Below are 24,412 nucleotides of genomic sequence, written 5' to 3'. Positions count from 1 at the left end.
CTGCAGTTCTTGCTACCACAATGGAAAGCAAACTGAAAATGCTGCTTATCTCACAGGAGGAAGAACAGCAAGGCCAAAAGAGCAGTTGGAGCAAACCAGTACTAAGGTTTGTCCTGCTTCTGAGACCAATAAATCCCCTTCATTTGAGTTGCTCATTCTGATAGAGTCCTAATAGATACAAGATCACAATAGGTATTTTTATTAAAATAACTGAACAAGGCCATTATTAGTAATTACTATTCCTGTATAATGATTCCTTATATGAAAAGAGGAAAGTAAGGCAAAATTTAAAAAAATTAGAACCTTGTCACCACACTTGTCTCTTCTCACTAATCCTTAGATTCTATATATGATTCTCGCTTTTTCCCCTCCTTTTACTTTATTTTTTTCTCCTTAAAATAAGTTTGAATTTAATACTTAGATTTATCTCAGAACGACTCAAAGTAGCATTTGAGGACAAGGGGGGACACTCTCTCTTTTCGACACCCAGTGCCACTGTCCTGTGTAGGTTCAAACACCTCAGATTCAACATTTGCTATAGTTCTAAATACTCATGCATGTCATAGGTCACAGGAGAGTTGGATTCACCACCCTGCCCAGAAATAACAGCATTCTAGAGGTTTCTCCACAGATCATGAAATGAAATGGTCGGTCCACTTTGATGATGGGAGGCATGGAATAAGCAGTGATTTCTGACAGGTTTCCCGCCACTGCTTCAGTTCCTTACTAACCTCAATCATTGCTCTTTGTAAAACCTTGGTTATTTTAATATTTCTCGCAGTAACTGAGAGTTCACTCAGGTCAGCCCAGGGTGAGAAGATTCTGCTGATTCCCATCTTCTTCAGCAGTTCACGTACCTCATCCTTTTTTTAGAAGATAAAGACTCTTTTCTTAAATTTATATATATATATATATATATATATATATATATATATATATATATATTTGGTTGCACTGGCTCTTAGTTGTGGCAGGCGGGCTCCTAGTTGCAGCTCACTGGCTCCTTAGTTGTGGTATGCAAACTCTTAGCTGCTGCAGGCGGGATCTAGTTCCCCGACCAGGGATCGAACCTGGGAACCTGCATTGGGAGCACGGAATCTTAATCACTGTGCCACCAGGGAAGTCCCTAAAGACTTTTTATGATCATAAATTCAATACAATTGTCAGGTATTATTAAGAATACTTAATAGTATCCACTGTTAAATTATTCTCTCACAAATGTCATATTTCACTATAGTTTGTTTGAATCATGATCTAGATAAAGACAACACATTGCAAATGGCAGATATATTTCTTAAGGCTTTTTCAATATATAGACCACTCCCACTTCCTTTTTTCCCTTCTAACTAATTTGTCAAAGAAATGGAATATTTTTCTCTTGCAAATTATTCCCCACCACCTGGATTGTGCTAATTGCCTTTCCATGCTGTGTTTTACATATTCCTCAGTCCCTGTAGATGCACCTCATACTTCTGATCTAATTTGAACTTTGGAAAGAAAACTTCTATTTTTCTGGTTTTCATGTTTTTGAGCTGTGTGTCCACCAGGTCTGTGGTCAGGTAGTCTTCAAGGGCAAGATGGTCACCCATCTTCTCCATGAGGACCACCAGCATGGTGGCATTTCCTCAATAAGGCAGTCTGAGGATGTGGCAACGAAAATTCTTATCAACTGTGGAGGCAAACTTGCCTGCCCAGTACATGATGGGCACCTTGACTTGAGTTGTTTGTACTTGTCCAGGTGGAAAATGTTCACCTTGATGAGAACAGGGTCAAAAGGGGTCAGTCACTTCCCCCTTGGAGAAATTGAAGAAGGTCTCTTTGACATCAAAGTCCTCGTGGATGAAGGCAAAGCTCCCCTGGGCCAGGCCCAGCTCCCAGTTGTGGGAGAGGCTGTCTCTGAGCTGCTTCCTCAGAGACCATATGCCTCTGTTTTCTGCACTCACCTAGTTAATTCTGCGTTGGAATATCTAACATGGCTCTGTGGGTGAGTTTATAATTAAAATCCCTGGTGCTGTACATCCCCATAATCCTGGCCATAGTTTGTTTCTTAGTCCTCTCCTTCTCTTCTAGCTACTTCTAGAAGGCTAGAGGGAGTGAAGAAAGGCTTAGTGAGTCTACCCTAAAGAAAGACATAGTTTTTCCCCAATAAAAAAACAAATAGTTCTACTAGCTAATAGTTGTTAAAGTAAAAACAAAACAAAACCATAAAGGCACTGTGATTAAATCAGTTGAAAATATTAGGTTTAATAAAAGTAAATATGATTTTTTAACTGCAATGCCTTTCAAACGTTTAAGATGCAAAGCATTTTATTAGTCAGGATAAATACCTAAAGCATTGTAATAGGAAAAAATACTGAAATCTCAGTGGCTTAACATTATAAGATATATTTCTGGCTCATGACATGGTCCAACAGTAGAGCTCTTGATTAGGTGGCTGCCTCCAAAAGGTAATTCATAAAGCCACTCACCGTCCATCAATTTCATCATCCTGAATGAAGAGGTCCTCAGATCACCCCAGAATTATTCCATTCCAGACATTTGGAAGGAGCAAAGAGCAAGGAAGATGGTGCATGGGAGGTTTTATGGGCCAATCCAGAGAGTAGTACACATGACTTCTACCGAGAAAGCACATCCCATTGTCTGGAACCCAGCACATGGCCACACCTAACTGCAAATGAATGCTGGGAAATGTGATCTGGAGAACAAGGAGATGGATTTTCATGAACATGCAATAGTCTCTGCCATACACATGTTTTAACCCTTTAAGAGAGACCTATGGTGTAAAGCTTTTCTCAAACTTACTTATCTAAAGAACTCCCTCCCACTCATCACTCTAGCATCTATCCACTTAAGTATTCCATGGAACACACTTAGAGAAATACTTATGTTATGTTCCCTTGGACCCTCCTCTGAAAGAGCTGCTGTTGGGTTTCTTGCCTTCTAATGATGTTGTAGACACAGGAAAAGAAATGCAGTTACAGATGTCTGTAGATCCTGACTCTTTGAGGATCATATTTTCAAATCAAAAAATGGTTTGTTTTCTTAGCTATTTTATACTTTATTTTCTGTTTCAAAAGACCTTACTTGTGTTATCTTCCTATCTCTTAGAAGCAGAGTTTGACCCAACCAGCAACATTTCACCCCATGCAGCTATGCCCCAGGAGGATTATAACTCCATTTAAATAGAAACTGTGAAGCTTCCATTGGCTTAATTGCCTTCCTTATATTTAAAATTGATAACCGACAAGGACCTACTGTATAGTACGGGGAAATCTGGTCAATATTATATAATAACCTAAATGGGAAAAGAAGTTGAAAAAGAATAGATTCATGTATATGTATAGCTGAATCACTTTGCTGTACATCTGAAACCAGCACAACATTGTTAATCAACTATACTCCAATATAAAATAAAAAGTTAAAAAAATTGCCTTCCCTTCTCTCCCCGTGACCTCCCATAATTCCCAGTGCCTTCCAGAATCTTCCAGGGCCTTCTACCTTTACAGCATTTCCTTTCCCATTACAGATGATTATTTCGAACTTTTTTTTATCTCTTCAATTAACAACTCATCACCATGAAAACAGAAATGACTGATAAGCTTCATATATTATTATTCTCTGTAGTATTTATATTTTAGCATGGGACAAAGTATGAAAGGAGGATAATAATCTTCTAATGGTGGAATTTCAGGTACCAGTAACAGACACTGGAAAGATGTTTTGAGAAAGGCAGCATTGCTAGAGTTTTCAGAACATACAGGTTGGGTAACTACCTGCTAGGCTCATTTATGAAATTAGTCCTTGACCAAAGGTAGCCTGGTATTTCTTCCAGGGAAGACAGATCAACCCTTAATTTGACACTCATGACATTTCTCTGCACATATTGACATTATTACAGGAAGTCAGAATTTTCTTCCTAGACAAGTTTATGAGATGTTACTTCCCATTACAACAATTACAAAAAATTTAACAAGTTTAATTTCCTTACCTGTTTTATTCCACTTTGGCCTCAAGCCTAATTTATCAAAAAGTAGGGATATTCTTAGATTACTATCCTGAATAAAAATATGACCTCAGATTTGCTCTTCTCTTTCCAATGCATCTATTCTAGATATTCAGATATATTTGTACCTGAATATTTGGTATATAACAGGAAATAAATTATTTCACATATCTAATGAATTGCCAATCAAAGTCTCCTTTTATCAATAAAAACGAATATTTTGGCAAATAAGCATTAAATTTTACATTGTTAAGTGGAGAAGTCACTTGTCATTCTGTAGATTCCATTTCAGTGGAGGAAGTTATTTTTTGGAAGTGTTTTCCTGTGGAGGGTTGCATTTGATTAATTTATTCCAGAAATTTTGCCAAGGAAAATTACAAAAGTGAGGTCAAAATTTGTACATGAATTTTTGGAAAGAAACATTTTATAAAAAGTTTTGGTTTATTTTAAAAAATGAAACAGAATTTTGATTTCATGATTGGCATACTCTGAGTAGAGTAAGTGAGGAAAGTTGTTGTTTTTTTTTATATCTATACTACTCGATGCTGTATATGTTTATTTGAAGAAAAATTTGAGATCAAATTCAAGATAATTGATTTATAGTAAATATAAATTTAAAAAAAGACCAAATCATGTTTAACATATTATTTAATCTTAGAGAAAATGAGAGCTATGGCAAAAATATCGCTAATAGGTGGAGATTCAGAGTATGCATTTTTCTATTTCTTGCCGTTGTAAGAGCTATTTATTTTTACATTGTATAATTTAAAAACTTAATTTACCCCCATATTTAGCAAATGGATTTCATATCAGTTAAACTGGAAGTTTTCTTCCTATAGTTGTCTAGAGCTATTTATTTTTGAATACAGCTCCTGAGTAGTGAATTGCAAAAATAAAAAGAACAAACTTTTTCCATTTAATTCATGGACAATGGAAGCTTCAAACCCAGAAGTGACCATCAACATAATGTATTGTGGTTTTATGTTTGGTTTTTTTTTACAAATTTTATTTATTTAATTTTGTCTGCGTTGGGTCTTTGTTGCTGTGCATGGGCTTTCTCTAGTCTTGGTGAGCAGGGGCTGCTCTTCATTGTGGTGCACAGGCTTCTCATTGCGGTGGCTTCTCTTGTTGCAGAGCACAGGGCTCTAGGCACATGGGCTTCAGTAGTGTGGCTCGCAGGCTCAGTAGTTGTGGCTTATGGGCTCTAGAGCACAGGCTCAGTAGTTGTGGCACACGGGCTTAGTTGCTCCGTGGCATGTGGGATCTTCCCAGACAAGGACTCGAACCCATGCCCCCTGCACTGGCAGGCGGATTCTTAACCACTGCACCACCAGGGAAGCCCAATGTATTGTGGTTTTAATAGCAAAGTATCTACGATTCTGCAATCAGGTTTTTAGGAAAAGCAGCAAGTGTCTATACTTTACTGTTGAATACCCTCCTCTTTCCTAATACCTCCAGCTATAGATTTTCAGTGAGTACACAGATCCATTCAAAAACCAGGGATGATAATCATAGAAAACTCATTATATTTTTAAGAAAAACATGGATGCAAGACATTTGGTAAATATTATCATTTTTAAAAAAAATAATAAAACTGACAAATTAAATTAGGCTCCCAATTTCCTGCCTGAATAACATTCTCTGTGCAGGTGCTATATGCATGTATGTACATATAGCAGAATCTTGAATTTACATGTACTTTTCTATGTTTCACAGAACTTGTGTCCAGCATATACATTATCTAACAAGTGCCATGTTGGTGAGAGTTAGATTTTCCTACCATAATTTATTCATTTTTTTAAAAGCCATGGCATCTTTCTTTGTGACATCCTTGTCTGGTTTTGGTATCGGGGTGATGGTGGCCTCGTAGAATCAGTTTGGGAGTGTTCCTCCCTCTGCTATATTATGGACATAGAGAATCCTAAAGATGCTACCAGAAAACTACTAGAACTAATCCATGAATTTGGTAAAGTAGCAGGATACAAAATTAATGCACAGAAATCTCTTGCATTCCTATACACTAATGATGAAAAATCTGAAAGTGAAATCAAGAAAACACTCCCATTTACCACTGCAACAAAAAGAATAAAATATCTAGGAATAAACCTACCTAAGGAGAAAAAAGACCTGTATGCAGAAAATTTTAAGACACTGGTGAAAGAACTTAAAGATGATACAAATAGATGGAGAGATATACCATGTTCTTGGATTGGAAGAATCAACATTGTGAAAATGACTCTACTACCCAAAGCAATCTACAGATTAAATGCAATCCCTATCAATCTACCACTGGCATTTTTCACAGAACTAGAACAAAAAATTTCTCAATTTGTATGGAAACACAAAAGACCCCGAATAGCCAAAGCAATCTTGAGAATGAAAAACGGAGCTGGAGGAATCAGGCTCCCTAACTTCAGACTATACCTCAAAGCTACAGTAATCAAGACAGTATGGTACTGGCACAAAAGCAGAAATATAGATCAATGGAACATGATAGAAATCCCAGAGATAAACCCACACACATATGGTCACCTTATCTTTGATAAAGGAGGCAGCAATGTACAGTGGAGAAAGGACAGCCTCTTCAATAAGTGGTGCTGGGAAAACTGGACAGCTACATGTAAAAGTATGAGATTAGATCACTCCCTAACACCATACACAAAAATAAGCTCTAAATGGATTAAAGACCTAAATGTAAGACCAGAAACTATCAAACTCTTAGAGGAAAACATAGGCAGAACACTCTATGACATAAATCACAGCAAGACCCTTTTTGACCCACCTCCTAGAGAAATGGAAATAAAAACAAAAATAAACAAATGGGACCAAATGAAACTTCAAAGCTTTTGCACAGCAAAGGAAACCATAAAGAAGACCAAAAGACAACCCTCAGAATGGGAGAAAATATTTGCAAATGAAGCAACCGACAAAGGATTAATCTCCAAAATTTACAAGCAACTCATGCAGCTCAATAACAAAAAACCAAACAACCCAATCCAAAAATGGGCAGAAGACCTAAATAGACATTTCTCCAAAGAAGATATACAGACTGCCAACAAACATATGAAAGAATGCTCAACATCATTAATCATTAGAGAAATGCAAATCAAAACTACAATGAGATATCATCTCACACCAGCCAGAATGGCCATCATCAAAAAATCTAGAAACAATAAATGCTGGAGAGGGTGTGGGGAAAAGGAACACTCTTGCACTGCTGGTGAGAATGTGAATTGGTACAGCCACTATGGAGTACAGTATGGAGGTTCCTTAAAAAACTACAAATAGAACTACTGTATAACCCAGCAATCCCACTACTGAGCATATACCCTGAGAAAACCATAATTCAAAAAGAGTCATGTACCAAAATGTTCATTGCAGCTCTATTTACAGTAGCACAGAGATGGAAACAACCTAAGTGTCCATCATTGGATGAATGGGTAAAGAAGATGTGGCACATATATACAATGGAATATTACTCAGCCATAAAAAGAAATGAAATTGAGCTATTTGTAGTGAGGTGGATGGACCTAGAGTCTGTCATACAGAGTGAAGTACGTCAGAAAGAGAAAGACAAATACCGTATGCTAACACATATATATGAAATCTAGGGGGAAAAATGTCATGAAGAACCTAGGTGTAAGACAGACAGGAATAAAGACACAGACCTACTAGAGAATGGACTTGAGGATATGGGGAAGGGGAAGGGGAAGCTGTGGCAAAGTGAGAGAGTGACATGGACATATATACACTACCAAACATAAAGTAGATAGCTAGTGGGAAGCAGCCGCATAGCACAGGGAGATCAGCTCGGTGCTTTGTGACCACCTAGAGAGGTGGGATAGGGAGGGTCGGAGGGAGGGAGATGCAAGAGGGAAGAGATATGGGAACATATGTATATGTATAACTGATTCACTTTGTTATAAAGCAGAAATTAACACACCATTGTAAAGCAATTATACTCCAATAAAGATGTAAAAAAAAAAAAAGCCATGGTATCAAGAGTTAAAAGTTTACTGTGAAACCTATGAAAATACATTTGTTCATCTGGGCCCATGTTGACCCCTCTCTGCTTCCCTTGGATTCCTCTGAATCTTGGTGAGCTTAAGGTGAGAGTGAGACACATAATTCAACATAGAGTTGGGGTGTGCTGAAGGTTGCACAACTCTAATTTAAAAAATCCACTGTGTTTTTATGGCAGGATTCTGGAGGGCTGCACTGATTCCCTGATGAATGTTGACAGGGCTATTAAAGCTGTGAAACAACATCACTTGAATATGGCATTGAATAAAAAAACTAGCTTAGCCGTGCTATTCTTGGGTGTTATTAGCTGATTAAACTTAGTCATAGGGAAAACCATCTTCAGACTATGCATTCATTTTCTCAACTTTTTTGTTTGTTTCTCAGCAACTGTTTCACAAGGTTGGTTAGCTAGGTTTCTTTATAGTGGCCTTTAAATTCTATCTATGACATAAAGGTGAACCATTATGTCCATGGCTCCTTTTGTTGCCCCAAGACATCTGGTGTGCTGCACAAAAGAGACCCCCTCTCCTGCTTTATTGAGCCATAACTTTGACCAGTGTGTGCTTGTTTATATTTCTGTAGAGGAAGACTTGACTTTGGCCAAATCCACTTCAACTCTGATCCCACCCTTTATTTTCCATGGCTCTTTAACCTCTCTGAGATTCAGTTTTTCTCAGATATCAAGAGGGCATGATGATACTTTGCAAGTTTATTATGGGAATTAGAGATCATGTAAAGTGCCTAACATGATTCCTGGCATAGATTAGGCACCCAATAAAAAGTAGCTCTTATTATTGTTATTGAAACAGTCTAGTGAGAAAAAAATGTATGAGTTATTGCCTTTTGTATTACATAGAGAAGAATTTTGGAGAGAGGAACAAAATGGTGTTTCCACAAATGGAAATGAAATGAAATCTCGACACTTGCTTGGAACTAAATTTTAGGCCTTTGGTGAGAATTGGCATATCTCTTTGAAGAGTTAATTTAGGTAGATTTAAGTAATTTGACTTTTATAGTACTTTTGAAAAAATTCCTAATGGAAGTTGGATGAGATTCTTTCAGTAATTACACAAAATGTGGTGAGTATCTGGGTGATATTTAAACCAAGAACAGATAATATGAAAATGAGAACACATCTCAATAGGTGAGATGTAGGTTAGAGCTATAAAGCATCACATGACTTTTCTAATGAGATGTTGAAATACCAAATTAGGAAACTGAGAGAGACTCCAAATATTCTATTCTGATATTTTACATCTGCAAGTGGGAGTGTAATTTGCTGATAGGTAATAAGATTCTTAAAAACTTTAAGCTTCTAAATCAGCAATTTCATTTCCATTTCTCCATTCTAAGAGAAAATACAAAATTCAGAAAATTGCTCTATGCATAAAGATGTTCACGATAGTATTAGCTATATAAAAATGTGAAAGCAATTTAAATGTCTGAAAATAAGGAAATGATTAAAACAATTATGCTAAATATCATGTATATAAGTATTGTATAAGCAAGCTATTGTGAGAAGTTTAATGGGGAAATGTTTCTACAAAGGGAAAAATATATAAGACTATATATAACTTATTACTTTAACTATATAACACAGTTATTGAAAAAAACACTGGAAGGAAATATTTATTTGAACCATGTAAAGTTAATTTTGACCTATAGAAGGACTATTTTGAATGGTTTAACCTAATACATGAATGTTTTGGGGAAGTGGTAAAATTTTCAGCAATATTCTCTTTCTATGAAGTTTTTGTAATTTTCTGTTTTACAGAAACATATTTTTATTATAAGGAATTTTTAATAGAAAATAACTTAGTCATCTAAAAAAGGAATTGTTCTAATTTAGGCAAAGCTTAAAAATAATAAATTAGATTTCCATTTCTGGCAGTTTTACAAACTTGATATTCTGCAAAGCCTTACACTACAGAATAATCCCAGATACTATATAAAGTGTTTAGAAAAAACTATTCATTACATGGTTGAGCTGGCAACAGAGTAAGGAAATCCCCAGCACTCAAACATGAAACAAAAGCATAAATCCTGGGAGAAAAGGCCATGACTGCTTTCTGGGCACCTGTGGATTTCTGGTGATCCAGAGATTATATTTTAATGGCCTCATAGGTAGCAGGGAACAAATATTGGTGTCCATATAATGTAAGGAGTCACATAAAAGACCTGCATATGAAGCCAAGACAGTACCTAACAAAAAGGGCCACATCTTCAGTGAACTAGAGGTAAATCCTAATTTACATGGGAAATTTGCTTATTTTATCTTAAAACAAAATTATTAGAAAATAATAGGTTTAAAGGTGGATTCCAGAAGCAGGTATAAATCTTATGTGAGTGAAAGAACTCTCAACTTCATGCCTCTAAGAATTCATTCAGATAAAAGTATATCAGATAAACAACTCAACAGTTAAACATTACAAAACAGATGTGGGAACAAGAAACATGGCTGAGAATCAGCAGAAATACCCAATAGTTGAAACAAATAAACAAATATCAAACATACAAAGACTTATGATATTCAAATATAGAATAGAGAAAGAGCATATTTTATAAGTTTAAAGGAAAATAGAACAGTACTGAAAGTATGAGTTTAGAGACTCTCAGTGATGATAAGGCACATTTGAAGAAGAAATTATAGACTTGAAAAGCATAATTGAAATAAACTCGGTTAGTTTTAAAAGCAAATTCCATACAACTCAAGAGGAGGACTGAATTATAGGATGGCCCTACAGAAATGACCAGATGCATACCAATATCTATATCTATATATCTAGTTACATTGCAGTGAAGCTGCAAAATAACAAAGGAAAAGAAATTTAATGAGTAGTCAGAGAGAAAAAGCAGATTAGAAACAAATAACAAAGAAAAAAATGAAAAATAGCATATAGTGTTATACTGTATTCAAAGTCTGAGAGAAAATAAATGTAAACGCACAGCAAAACTGTCTTTTAAGAATGTGAGTATAATGAAGACATTCTCAGGAAAACAAAAAACTGTTTACCATCAAATATGGTGTTTATTACCAATGGTAGAGTAACTACTGAAGAATTCACTTCAAGAAGAATGAAAATGATCCCAGAGGGAAGGTCTGAGAAGGAAGAAAGAAAGGATAGTGAAGAAAGGAGTGAACATGTGGGTAAATCTAGATAAATATTTATTGTATAAAACAATATTTAAAACAACAATGACAATAATAATGTTTAATTTGTGGAATATGAAAACAATTTTGAATACAAGTAAAATATTTCCTGATAATAGCATGTAAGTTGGAGCAACTAATATTAAAGCATTTTAGACTTTGATGTTTACATGTTAAAATTTCTAAACAGCTACTGAAATAATAGAAATACAGTGTAAACTTCCAAATGAATAAAGGTTAAAAAAAAGAAAAATAACAAAAACCTTAAGCAATCCAAAAGATGGCAATGAAAAATATAAACAAAAAAAGCAGGACAAATAAAAAGGCAAAAATAAAGTGGTAAAGAGAAATTCAATACATCAACAATCTCAGTAAATATCAATGAACTAAACTTTTCAATTAGAAGGTTAAGTTTGTCTGACTGGATTAAAAAAGATTAAAAAAAGATCTAACTCTATGTTGTTTATAAGAGACTTACACAAAATGTAAGGATATAAAAATTGGAAGTAAAATGCTGGAAGAAGATATACCAGAAAATAATAATGAAAAGTAAATTGGTGTGGTTATGGGAACTTCAGACAAAACAAGACTTTAAGATAAGAATCACTACTAGAAATAAAAATATCCACTATATAATGGTAAAAGGTTGAATTCCCTTGGAATAACAGTTCAAAACATGCATGCACATAATTATATACCTTCAAACCATATAAGGTAAATACTAAAAACTATAAAAAAAGAGAAAAATCCACCATTATTATAACCAATATTAAAACAATTCTCAGCAATTGATAAATCAAGCAGAACAATCAATAACTTAGAATAAAGGACATTTGCCCACCACTGTCAACAAACTTGATATATTGACTCCCACACCAAACAATTAGAGAAAACCATTCTTTTCAAGCATTCATTGAACATTTATGAAAACTAACCAGAATTTAGACTCATAAAATTTTAGAGAATTCTTATCATGCAGACTATGTTCTGTGATAACAATGCAATTAAGTTAGAAATACTTTACAGAAAGATTACTAAACCACACCATACATTTGAAAATTTAAAACCTAAATAACTCACAGGACAAATAAAAATCATAATGAAATTTGGGAAATACTTATAATTGATTGAAAATGAAAATATTACATATTAAATTTTTGGAATGCAGATAAAGCAGTACTTAAATATTTGTATTAGAAAAGAATGATTGAAGATTAATAAGCTAACACTACAACTCAAAAATTAAATTAAAAATAGCAACAGAGAGACAAAGGGCATTACATAATTATGACACTCCAACAAGAGAATATAACAGTTGTAAACATTTATGCACCCAACATAGGAGCACCTAAATATATAGAGCAAATATTAACAGAAATAAAAAAGATAAATTGACAGTAATAGTGGAGACTTTAATACCCCACTTATGGTAATGGATCCAGACAGAAAATCACTAAGAAAACACTGGCCTTAAGTGCCACATTAGACTAGATAGACTTAATAGATACATGCAGAACTTTCCAACCCCAACCAGCAGAATACACATTTTTTTCAAGTCCACAGGGAACATTCTCCAGAAGAGATCACAAGTTAGGCCACAAAACAAGTCTCAGTAAATTGAAGAAGATTGAAATCACATCAAGAATCTTTTCCAATTAAAATGGTAGAAACTAGAAATCAACTACAAAAAGAAAACTGGATAAAATAAAAATATGTGGTGTCTAAACAATATGCTAGTAGACAATTAATGGTCAATGAAGAAATCAAGAGGAAATCAAAATAACTTTGAAACAAACAAGAAGAGAAAATGTACCCTTCCAGAATCTATGGGATGCAGCAAAAGCAGTTCTAAGAGGGAAGTTTATAGCGATAAAGGCCGACCTCAAGAAGCATGAAAAATCTCAAACAATCTAACCTTACCCCTAAGGGGACTAGAAGAAAAAAAGAATAAACAAAGCCCAAAGTTAGCAGAAGGAAGGAAATAAAAAAGGTCAGAGTGGAAATAAAATATAGAGACTAAAAAATCTAGAAAAGATCAATGGAACTAAAAGCTTGTTCTTTGAGAAGATAAACAAAATTTACAAACCTCTGGCCAGCCTTATCAAGAAGAAAGAGTCAGAGCCCAAATAAAATCAGAAATGAAAAACAAAAAGTTACAGCTGATACCATAGAAAAACAAAGTATCATAAGAGACTACTATGAGCAGTTATACACCAACAAATTGGAAAACCTAGAAGAAATGAATAAATTCCTAGAAACATACAAGCTACCAATACTAGATCAGGAAGAAACAGAAAATCTAAATAGACCAATTACTAGTAATGAAACTGAGTCAGTAACTCAAAAAATCCCAATAAACAAAAGTCCAGGAGCAGATGGCTTCACAGGTGAATTCTACCAAACATTTAAAGAAGAGTTAATACCTATCCTTATCAAACTATTCTAAAAATAATCAAAGAGGAGGGAACAGTTCCAAAATCATTCCATGAGGCCAGAATTACCCTGATAGCAAAACCAGACGGACACCACAGACAGAGAAAATTACAGGCCATAGGTACAAAAATCCTCAACAAAATATTAGCAAACAGAATTTAACAGTACATTAAAAGGATCATACATCATAATCAAGTGGGATTTATTCCAGGAATGCAAGGATGGTTCAACAACCACAGATGAATCAACATAATACACAATATTAACAAAACAAAGGATAAATATCATTGATCATCTCAATAGATGCAGAAAAAGCATTTGTCAAAATTCAACACAATTCATGATAAAAACTCTTAAAAAAGTGGGTATAGCAGGAACATACTGCAACAAAATAAGGGCCACATTCAATGATCAACGAGTAACATCATACTCAATGACAAAAAGCTAAAAGCATTTCCTGTAAGGTCAGAAACAAGACAAGGATGCCCACTCTCACCACTTTTATTATAGAAGTCCTAGCCACAGAAGTCAGACAAGAAAAAGAAACGACATCCAAATTGGAAAGAAAGAAGTAAAACTGTCAATATTTGCAGATGACACGATACTATAAACAGGAAACCCTAAAGAGTCCACCAAAAACTATTGGAACTAATAAATGAATGCAGCAAAGTTGCAGGATACAAATTAACAAAAGAAATCTGTTGCACTTGTATACACTAACAATGAACTATCAAAAATAGAAATTAAGAAAGCAATTCCACTTACAATTGCACAAATTTAAGTACCTCAGAGCAAATTTAACCAAGGAGGTGAAAGACCTGTATTCTGAAAGCTATGGCATTGATGAAAAAAATTAAAGATGACAAAAATAGATGGAAATTTATACTGTTCTCATGGATTGGAAGAATTAATATTGTTAAAATGCCCATACTACCAAAAGCAATATAAAGATTCAATGCAATCCCTATCAAGATACCAATTGCATTTTTTTTTGCATTTGTGAAAAAACACAAATAGACCTAAAATTTGTATGGAACCACAAAAGACTCTGAATTGCTAAGGCAATCTTGAGAAAAAGTGCAAAATTGGAGCTATCACACTCCCTGATTTTGAACTATACTGCAAAACTATAGTAATCGAAGCAGTATGGCACTGGCATAAAAGCAGACACATAGATCAATATGACAGAAATAAACCCATTCACATATGGCAAATTAATCTACAGCAAAGGTGGTAAGACTATACAATGGGGAAAATATAGTCTCTTCAATAAATGATGTTGAGAAAATAGGATAGCTACATGCAAAAGAATGAATCTGGACCACTATTTTACACCATATACAAAAATTAACTCAAAATGGAATAAAGACTTGAATGGAAAACCTGAAACTACTAAACTTTTAGAAGAAAACATAGGCAGTCAGCTCTTTGACTTTGGTCTTAGCATATTTTTGGGGGTCTATCTCCTTAGGCAAGGGCAACAAAAGCAAAAATAAGCAATGGGACTACATCAAACTGAATTTTTTTTTTTAAGTGAAGGAAACCAGCAGCAAAACAAAGAGGTAACCTCATGAATGGGAGAAAATATTTGCAAATCATATATCTGATAAGAGATTAATATCTGGAATATATAAAGAACTTATACAACTTAATATCAAAAAACCCAAACAATCCAATTTAAAAAATTGTCAAAAGACCTGAACAGACATTTTTCCAAAGAAGACATACAGCTGGCCAACAGGTACATGAAAAGGTCCTCAACATTATTAATCATCAGGAAAATGCATATCAAAATCACAATGAGATATCACCTCACAGCTGTGAGAATGGCTGCTATCAAAAAAACAAAAAACAAGTGTTGGTGAGGATGTGGAGAAAAATGAACCCTCATTCACTGTTGGTGAGAATATAAATTGGTGCAGCCACTACAGAAAACAGTATGGAGTTTCCTCAAAAAATTAAAAATAGAACTATCATATGATCCAGCAATTCCACTTGTGGGTATTTATTTCAAGAAAATGAAAATGTTAATTTGAAAAAGAAAATGAAAATGCTAATTTGAAAATGCTAATTTATTTGAAGAAAATGAAAATGCTAATATGCAATGCTGTTTATTGAACCATTATTTACAATAGCAAAGATATGAAAACAACCTAAGTGTCCATCAATAGGTGAATGGATAAAGAAGATATGGTACATGTATATAATATAATGAAATATTAGTCAGCCATTATAAACATTTGTGAAAACATGAATAGACCTAAATGATATTATGCTAATTGAAATGAGTCAGACAGAGAAAGGCAAATACCATATATCACTTATATGTGGTATCTAAAAAAACAAAACAAATTAATACGTAAAACAAAACAGAAACAGATTCATAGATAGAAAAAACTAAGATGAAGATGAAGGGAAGATGGGCAAAATAGGTGAAGGACATTAAGAGGCACAAAATTCCAGTTATAAAGTAAATAAGTCACAGGGATTTGATATGCAGGATAGGGAATATAGTCAATAATATTGTAATAATTTTAAATGGTGACAGATGGTGACTAAACTTACAATGGTGATCATCTCATAATGTATATAAATGTCAAATCACTATGTTGTACACCTGGAACTAACATAACATTGTATGTAAATTATACTTCAGTAAAAAAGAAACTAAAAATAACAATAAAGTAAGAAGTGGAGAAAAAGAAATAATCAGGATAAAAGTAGAAATGAAAGAAATAAATGAAATAGAAAGCAAGGAGAATCAACTAAGTTGGGTTTTTGTGAAGTGACAAAATTGCTCAATGTCCAGTAAGATTGATTAAAAAATGAGATAGGCATCAAAAAACCTATATTATAAATAAATAAAAAAGGAGGATGTAATTTCAGATGCAGAAGAACTTAAAAAGATAACGGGATATTATATACAACTTATGCCAATCCATTAAAAGATTAGATGAAATGGGCAAATTACTTGAAAAAATATAACATATCAACAGAAAAGATAAAGCCTGAATAGTCACATTACCATAAAATAATTTTAATCAGTGTAAGTTTAAAATCTTCTCACAAAGAGAATGCTAGGGTCAGATGATTTTACAAGCAAATTATTTCATATACTTTCAAATATTTAAATAACAGGTATTTCTACAAAATTTTCTAGGAAATAAGAAAAGAGAGAATATTCCCACCTTAATTTATGAGGCTATTAAACCTCATTATCAAATCCAGACAATGATGGTATGAGAAAGGTCAATAACAAGACAATCTCATTCACGAATATAGATACAAAAATTCTAAAGGAAATCATAGGCAAATAAAATCCAATGAAATATACATCATTACTAAGATGGTTTCCTAATTATGAAGTTAATTCAATAATAATCACCATATTAACAGATTAAAGAAGAAAATGATATAATCATCTTAATATATGGAAAATAAAAGAATAATTAAAATTCCCAGTCCATTAACTATTTTAAAATATCTTAGTAAACTAGAAATAAAAAAGAACATCTTTGATCTGCTAAGTGATACCTACAAAAGAACTACATAAGATTTATTTAAATCATGACATGTCAAAACCTTCCCTTTAAAATCAGAAACAAAACGGTAGTTCACTGTCAGCCCTAACCAACACAGTAAAATAAATAAAAGGTATACAATTTGGAAAGGAGGAGACAAAACTGTCATCACTGCAGTTGACAAAATTATCCACATAGAAGATACACTGACAATTTCTTTTGAATTAATAAGAGAGTTTAGCAAAGGTGCTGGATATATGTCAATATTTGAGTCAATTGCATATATACAATCAGCAACAAGTAGTCAGAAAATATATATATTTAAAAGGTGTTATTTACAATGGCAACAAAAATAAAGTACTAGGAATAAATCTAATAGATGTGCAGAATCGTTAAAGAGAAGATTATGATAATCTATTGAACGATATTAATAAGACCTAAATAAATTAAAAATATGACAGTATACTGAAAGATATTAACAAGATCTAGACAAAAGACACTTCATCTTTTCATGGAGAGAGAAAGACTCAATGTCACAAAAATACCAATTCTCAAATCTCTAGATTCATTGCAATTACAGTCAAAATTTCAGTAATACTTTTCATAGAACTTGACAAACGGAGTGTGAGGGACACTTCTTACTATATGGCCTCTGGTACATGTAAAATTTTTAACTATGAGAAGGTATTTTCTATTTTAAAAATTTACATTTAAAATAAGTAAATTATAGCAGACAGCCTCTAAGATGGCTGCCAATGATCCCCGCTTCCTCATATCTTGTGTGATCCCCTCCCCTTGGGGTGGACTGGACTTAATGACTCTTTTCTAACGGATAGAATATGGAAGGCACGACGGGATGTCACTTCTGTGGCTTCTGCCTCAGGTGCTGGCTCTCACTCTCTCTGGATTGCTTGCTCTGGAGGAAGCCAGTTTCTACATCTCCAGGCAGCCCTGTGGAGAGACCGGAGTGGCTGAACTTGGACATGGATCTTCTGAGGCTTGTCAACAGCCACATGAGGGAAATTGAAGGTGACTCCTCCCCAGGTCAAGTTTTGAGATGACTATCCAGCTCTTGCCCACAACTTGAGCATGAGAGACCCTGAGCCGGAGGCCCCCACCCAGCTAAGCCACTCCAGTGTTCCTGACCCACAAAAACTGTGAGATAAGTATGAGTTGTTTCCAGCCACTAATGGAATAATTTGTTCTATAGCAATAGATACCTAAAACAAAGTACATTGATAAACATAAAAAATACATAAACAGAATAACAAAGGGCCATGAATAGCTGAGACACCTCTGAAGAAAAACAAAGTAGGAGGACTCAGCCTACCTGATATCAAGATTTATTACAAACCTATAGTTAATTACAGCAGTGCATTTTTGGTGTAGAGAATTAGGTCAATGGAATAGAATAGCAAAAATAGAAACTGATTCACACCTGTTTGGAAGCTTAAATCTTATAAAGCTGGCATTGCAGCTAGGATGGCCAGGATGACAAGGGTGGGACTTGGGGATATTGGGGGCAATAGTTATTTCCCAAATGGTATAAAAATATTAATATTTAACAAAGAGTATGTCACACCTGTGTGAATCATCTGACTGCCACCCTGGTTTCTTTCTTCTCACCTAATTTGAGGTAAGTGGGTCTGCTCATTCAACTAGCTAAGGCAGTGATTCACTGTATTGACCCTGAGGTTAGCACAAGAAAGGTCTCGGCTCCTCCAAGAAAGTTTTCCTGAATTTCAGTTCTGGGCTCAGTTCTTGTCTTTGATTTGAGAGAGCACTTTATACATAACTCCACTACAGCACATACTTTGCCTATTAAGATGTTAAGATCATGAACTGGGAAACAAGATTGGCTGGATTTAAGTAACGGGCAAAAGGCTTAATCTCAGTTTTCTCACAATAAAATAGGGATGATAATAAGAATTGTCTTCTACCTCCAAGTTCTTGTGAGAATTGAAAGATTTGTTCATACAAAATGAAACAAAATGTTTGAAACACCCAAAATATTTGAAACATTTATTTCAAACATTATTTTCAAATATTTGAAAAAGAAGATAGTGGTGAAGCATAGCATTCCAGGTAGGAGAAATAGTATTTTCAACATTTCAAAGGTCGATTTGGGCGTATCTTCAGATAGCTCAGCACAATTAGAGAATAAAGTGTGAGTTGGGAAAGGGGAGAGACAAAGCTGGATAGTAAGAATGCCTGCATTATGGTAGTTCTTGCATGGCACACCATGGAATTTGGACTTTTTCTTGAGACTAGGTCATTGAAGGCATTTAAACAGAGGAGTGATATAATCAGATCTGAATTTTAGAGAGATCACTGGTCACAGTGGGAGGAATCATTTATAAGAGGGGAGTTAACCTGGGAGGGAAGATTACCTGGGAACTGCTCAGTCATTCTCTGCTTCAGCCACTTGGCTTGTAGTTATTCAGCTATTGCCTTTGGGCACCTTCTCCTATAGAGAAACATCATAGTGCTTTAAAAACCTTTTCAATTTTTTTCCCTTTCCCTCCCCACTTGGTGACTCTCTGTGCTTTATGTGGGCATTCCATTATTTTCCTTAATTTTCAGAGTATATAGTCACTAAACTTTCCATAATTTACTCTAAGTTTCTTTCCATTAATGTCCAACCCAGTGTCTTTTGTTCAGTGGATCACACACATTTTTCCAAATTTTGCTTCACTGAAGTTTAATGCCTTATTTTTTCCATTTCTGGGACACTCCTTAGACTTAATGGGAAAAATGAAGCAGCACATTCAAAGACCCATTTGGCTGCCATGCAACCCTGTTGATTTATCATCAATAAGTAAACAGAAGCTCTGCTTCTTAAAAAAAAAATCCATGCTTGAGATCTTTCTTTTTAAAACAACTCTCAGACGAGAATTGTACCATGTGCCTTTGCAGATCCTCTTTGGAGCTTCCATTTATCTATTCTTGGTACCTCTAGTCCCAGCATACAAACAAGAGGGGCCCAAAAGCACCATGACGCTCCCCTTCCCAACAGACATGGCCCACATCCCTCTCCATCCACACACCTGCTACTCCCTAAGCTAACATCCTCTAACTGTAACCCTATTTGAGAAACTCTCTGTGTGAAACCAGTGGGTGTAGAAATAGCAGGTGACTGCATTTCAGCAGTTTTGGTGACCAGAGAAGAATTATTGCTTCCTTCACTTTGTGGCTCTGGTAAGTGCCCAAGAGGTGTAGTCAAAAAATCAACACATTAGTAATCCAGCAGGACTAACTCCAGCTGTTTAACATGGCCCAGCTCAAATGTCACATCCTCGGTGATGCATTCCCTGACCCCCTTCCTCTCCTAGTCACAGTTTTACTGTGCCCTTTGCACTCCCATAGCCCTTTGTTCAAACTACTACTAGTATAGCATTTATCACCACTGTTATTTTCACTTTTTGAAAATTGCATTTGAGTATGGTAGAGGGACGAGAGAATGGATTTTCAAGGAGAAAAAGCTCTGGATGCCTATTGTATTATGCTACACTCAGGTTTGTGACTTTGGGTTAAGTAAATACCCTCTTTGAACCTCAGTTTTCTTGTCTGTAAAAGAGACTGTAGGATTAAATAAAGAAGAGAAGATGATGCCTGTATCACAGTACCTGGCCTCCAGCAGATATTTAACAAATATCAGTTCTCTTTCTTTTCCCTTCCTGTTTAGATGTGGACCTGTCTGTCTCTCCCACTAGACCATAAAGCCTTCTGGGGAGACACTTTGACTTATGAATCTTTCTAGCACCTAGTACAGTGTCCAATCCAGGTGTTCAATGCAAATGTGTTGGCTGCTGGATGAAAGGAATGCCATGTTGAACCCTGGAAAACTTGGCCCAACTTATTGGCCAGCGTCCTCTGACAATGCCTGTGGACCTCGGGTTTGGTTTACCTCATTACTGTATCCAAGCTCTTGATTTGTGGGTGATGAAATGAGGCAGGGAAGCTTAAGTAAGTCCACATAGTCTTTGAACTTAAGATAGGTAAATGTAGACGCCTTGTTAAAGTTCCTACTCTTTGGAAAGCTGTGAGTTGTAAATTAGAGGACCTGCTTTACTTGGAAAAAAAAATAATTGGGGCTAAACCTTGAAGACATTGGAGTTATTTGGGGAAGGTTTTTAGTATAATTGAGGTATTCCCTCAGGAATGGTCCTGCAATACAAAAATGGATTCATGATCAAGGCCCCTTGGTGTTCTTCTGTGGAAAAACACATGCTTTTAGATGAAGAAAAAAAAAAAAACGAACTTGGCAAGTACTGTACTGCTTTAAAGTCCTTTCAATATCTGAATTAATTCCATGTCACCACACTTAGCTTCAAGCCAATGTTTCACGTGGCCCATGTCCTGGTGCACTTACTGCACGGGTTATGCAGTAAGGTAAGTTGATGGCAATCCCCATGTAAGGTATCAGTCATACAGATACATGATGTTGATGACTTGTGAATACTTTGTGCTTATTGGACATCTTTTTCTTTTGACCATCTCCTCCATGACGCTTTCCAGATCAGTGCCCTGTTTGGATCTCTATAACAATCTGGCATTGCCCATCTTTCCAGTCAAGTCAACACCCACTATGAGCCAAACATTGTTCTAGGTATTGGGGACAGAGTGAGAAGCAAGATGGGCACAGCCCCTGCCCTCAGGGAGCTTACATCTTAGTGCACCTCTGAACTCCTTTTATTTACTCCTATTTCTGGTGTTTTGGCTTTCATTTCCTCACCTTCAGTTTATCTATCTATGAATTCTATTATGTGCATCTGGCACACTCCATTTTGCTTTTTTAAGGTTTTTGACTTCTCTTTTCCTTTTGATGGTCTATTTATTTTTTAAGCTACGATATGGTCATAAACTTTCAGAGCTAGATGAGCTTTGAGCCCACATAGTCCAACAGTAAGCCACAGAGATATATTGATTTGTTCTCTCACATAACGACCCGCTGGTGGGTGGAACCCAGCACTGACTGCCAGTTCATTGCTTTTCATTATCCATTACACTGCCTCCCTGATTTCCTAACCAGTTTTCTCATGCCTACCCTTATGCAGAAATACACATTCATTTATACTCTCCCTTTTGTCTCATCTGAAACCCATTCTGCGGTCACTTTTCAATCTTACCTAACTACATAACTCTTCTTCCCTGTTTGTTACACTTGTATGACTTCTCCAGCTATGTATATAACACATGACCCCCTAAAATTGCTACATTCAAAATTCCTGGAAAGTACCTAACTCTCTCCTCTCCTCATCACCGATCTCATCCACAATCATATTTTTTCTCATTCAAATTCCTAGTCTGTTACTTTCAGTAGGACTGTTCATTCATCACCTTATCTGTTTAACTATGCCACATGTTTGCTTTTATACACTCCCATTCATTCTTAAGTAAGTGAGCTTGGGATTCAAAACTGCCTAGAAAACTACCACATAGTTATTTCCATGAGTGCAGATCCTTTCTCTCCTTGGTACAATTCTCTAAGCAAATCTTGGATCTCTGTTTCTCTGGGAGTCACTACTAAGTCCTAACTATAGGTGATTTGATTACCGCAAATGCTCAGGCACATCCTGTAGTCAGTCCTGTAAGGTCACTACTGAAATAGACACTACATTTAATCTTGTCTACACCATCTTGTTCTTTATTTGGACTCAACGTGGATTTCTCTCAATCAGTTTTTAGTTTCACAGGGTATCTTTCTCCTGCCCTCTGTCTGTGTTCCTCTATTGATGATTGCTTCCTGTGTGAAATTGGTGGGCTGGCTGCCACTGACTCCCAGCTGCACAAACTAATTCATCCCTGGAGCTTGGCATCCATGGGCACTTACACATTGTTTTTCCTGTTCACTCGACTCAGAGCTGCCAATATGGCAGCTGCCTCGGGTTCCTTCTGCTTTTCCTCACTAGCATATGGCATGGTTTGACCTGGTGAAGTTGAGTTTCAGTTTTACTGAGAAAAGACGTACTCTAATGTAAACTGAACACAGAAAGCGACAGAACAGAGACCTCCACTCTTATTTATTCAACAGCTCTTTGTGTTGAGCCCTTGATCTAAGCCAGGCAGTTGACTAGTATATGCTGCAGTAAGATTTTAGCTCTGACCCCAAGGAACTTTCAAATTAATGGAAGAGCCAGGAAAGCATTCCCATGATTAAAGTATATCAGCACATATACCTTAATTATTAGAAAAGGTAAAATAATCTATTGCTAAAGAGGACAGGCTTTGAAGTCAGACAGACCTGCACTTGAATTTGGACCTCACCACCAGCTTGGCCTAGGGCATGTTCCTTAATGTTTCGTCATCTCTTCCTCTTGTCTGTAAAAGGATTCTAACTAACAGTTCTTTCAACATAAGATTGTCATGAGGATTAAATGAATTAATAGAGGTTATGTGCTTAACCCAATGCTTAGCTCTTAATAAGTGCTCAGGAAATATTGGTTTTATGTGGTATTTACAGGCTGCTAGGGGAGCACAATGGGAGAGTCAAGGAAGATTTCTGGGAAGAAGTGACATGACTTGAGTTTTGAGAGACAAGCACTGGTGATAGCTAAATGAAGTGAAGAAAAGTAATTCTTTAAAAAATGTTTTTAAATTGAAGTATAGTTGATTTACAATGTTGTATTCATTTCAGGTGTACAGTAAAGTGACTTAGTTTTATATATATATATATATATTCAGTTTTATATATACTTTTTCAGATTCTTTTCTCTTATAGGTTATTACAAAATATTTAGTTTATTTCTCTGTGTCATATAGTAGGCCCTTGTTGGTTATCTATCTTATATACAGTAGAGTGTATATGTTAATCCCAAATTCCTAATTTATCCATCCCCCCCTTTCCCCCTTTGGCAACCATAAGTTTGTTTTCTATGTCTGCGGCTCTAAGGAAAAGGAATTCTAAGTAGAGGGGGCAGCACATGCAAAGGTATGGAGGTGTGAAATAATATGATGAATGTGTGAACCCCAAGTAGTCCACTGTGTATGGCTGAAGCAGAATAATCCATGGCCGGAGGAAGGGAAAGATGATGACTGAAGCAAATAAAATATTAGAACTCATTTCAGCAGAAGAAATTCTGCAAAAAAAACATATATCACTCTCTACATAAGTGCCAAGATATATGAGGGATATGCAACCTGAAACTTTCAAAGACATCTGAGAAGACCTTCCACTGAGATAGGAGGCAGAAAGAACTGCAGAATGAAAAAGAGATGGGGCAGAAATGATGGCATCCTGACACTCAGTTAGAAACGTGTCATACAAAAGACAATGGTGTC

General features: G+C 35.5%; 1 pseudogene across 1 annotated transcript; it reads right to left on the bottom strand.

Moving 5' to 3' along the window:
• Positions 1-567: 567 nt before the first annotated feature.
• On the bottom strand, positions 568-23,053 carry LOC309835227 (protein Z-dependent protease inhibitor-like; annotated as a pseudogene). Its single transcript has 4 exons — positions 22,965-23,053; positions 3,256-3,295; positions 1,464-1,943; positions 568-857 (listed from the first exon to the last, which is right to left on the bottom strand). The product of its transcript is annotated as a protein Z-dependent protease inhibitor-like (transcript).
• Positions 23,054-24,412: the final 1,359 nt, after the last annotated feature.

The sequence above is a fragment of the Grampus griseus genome, assembly GCF_964374135.1.
Source record: "Grampus griseus genome assembly, chromosome: 17".
NCBI lineage: Eukaryota > Metazoa > Chordata > Mammalia > Artiodactyla > Delphinidae > Grampus > Grampus griseus.
This window is presented reverse-complemented; position numbering and strand designations above follow the sequence as displayed.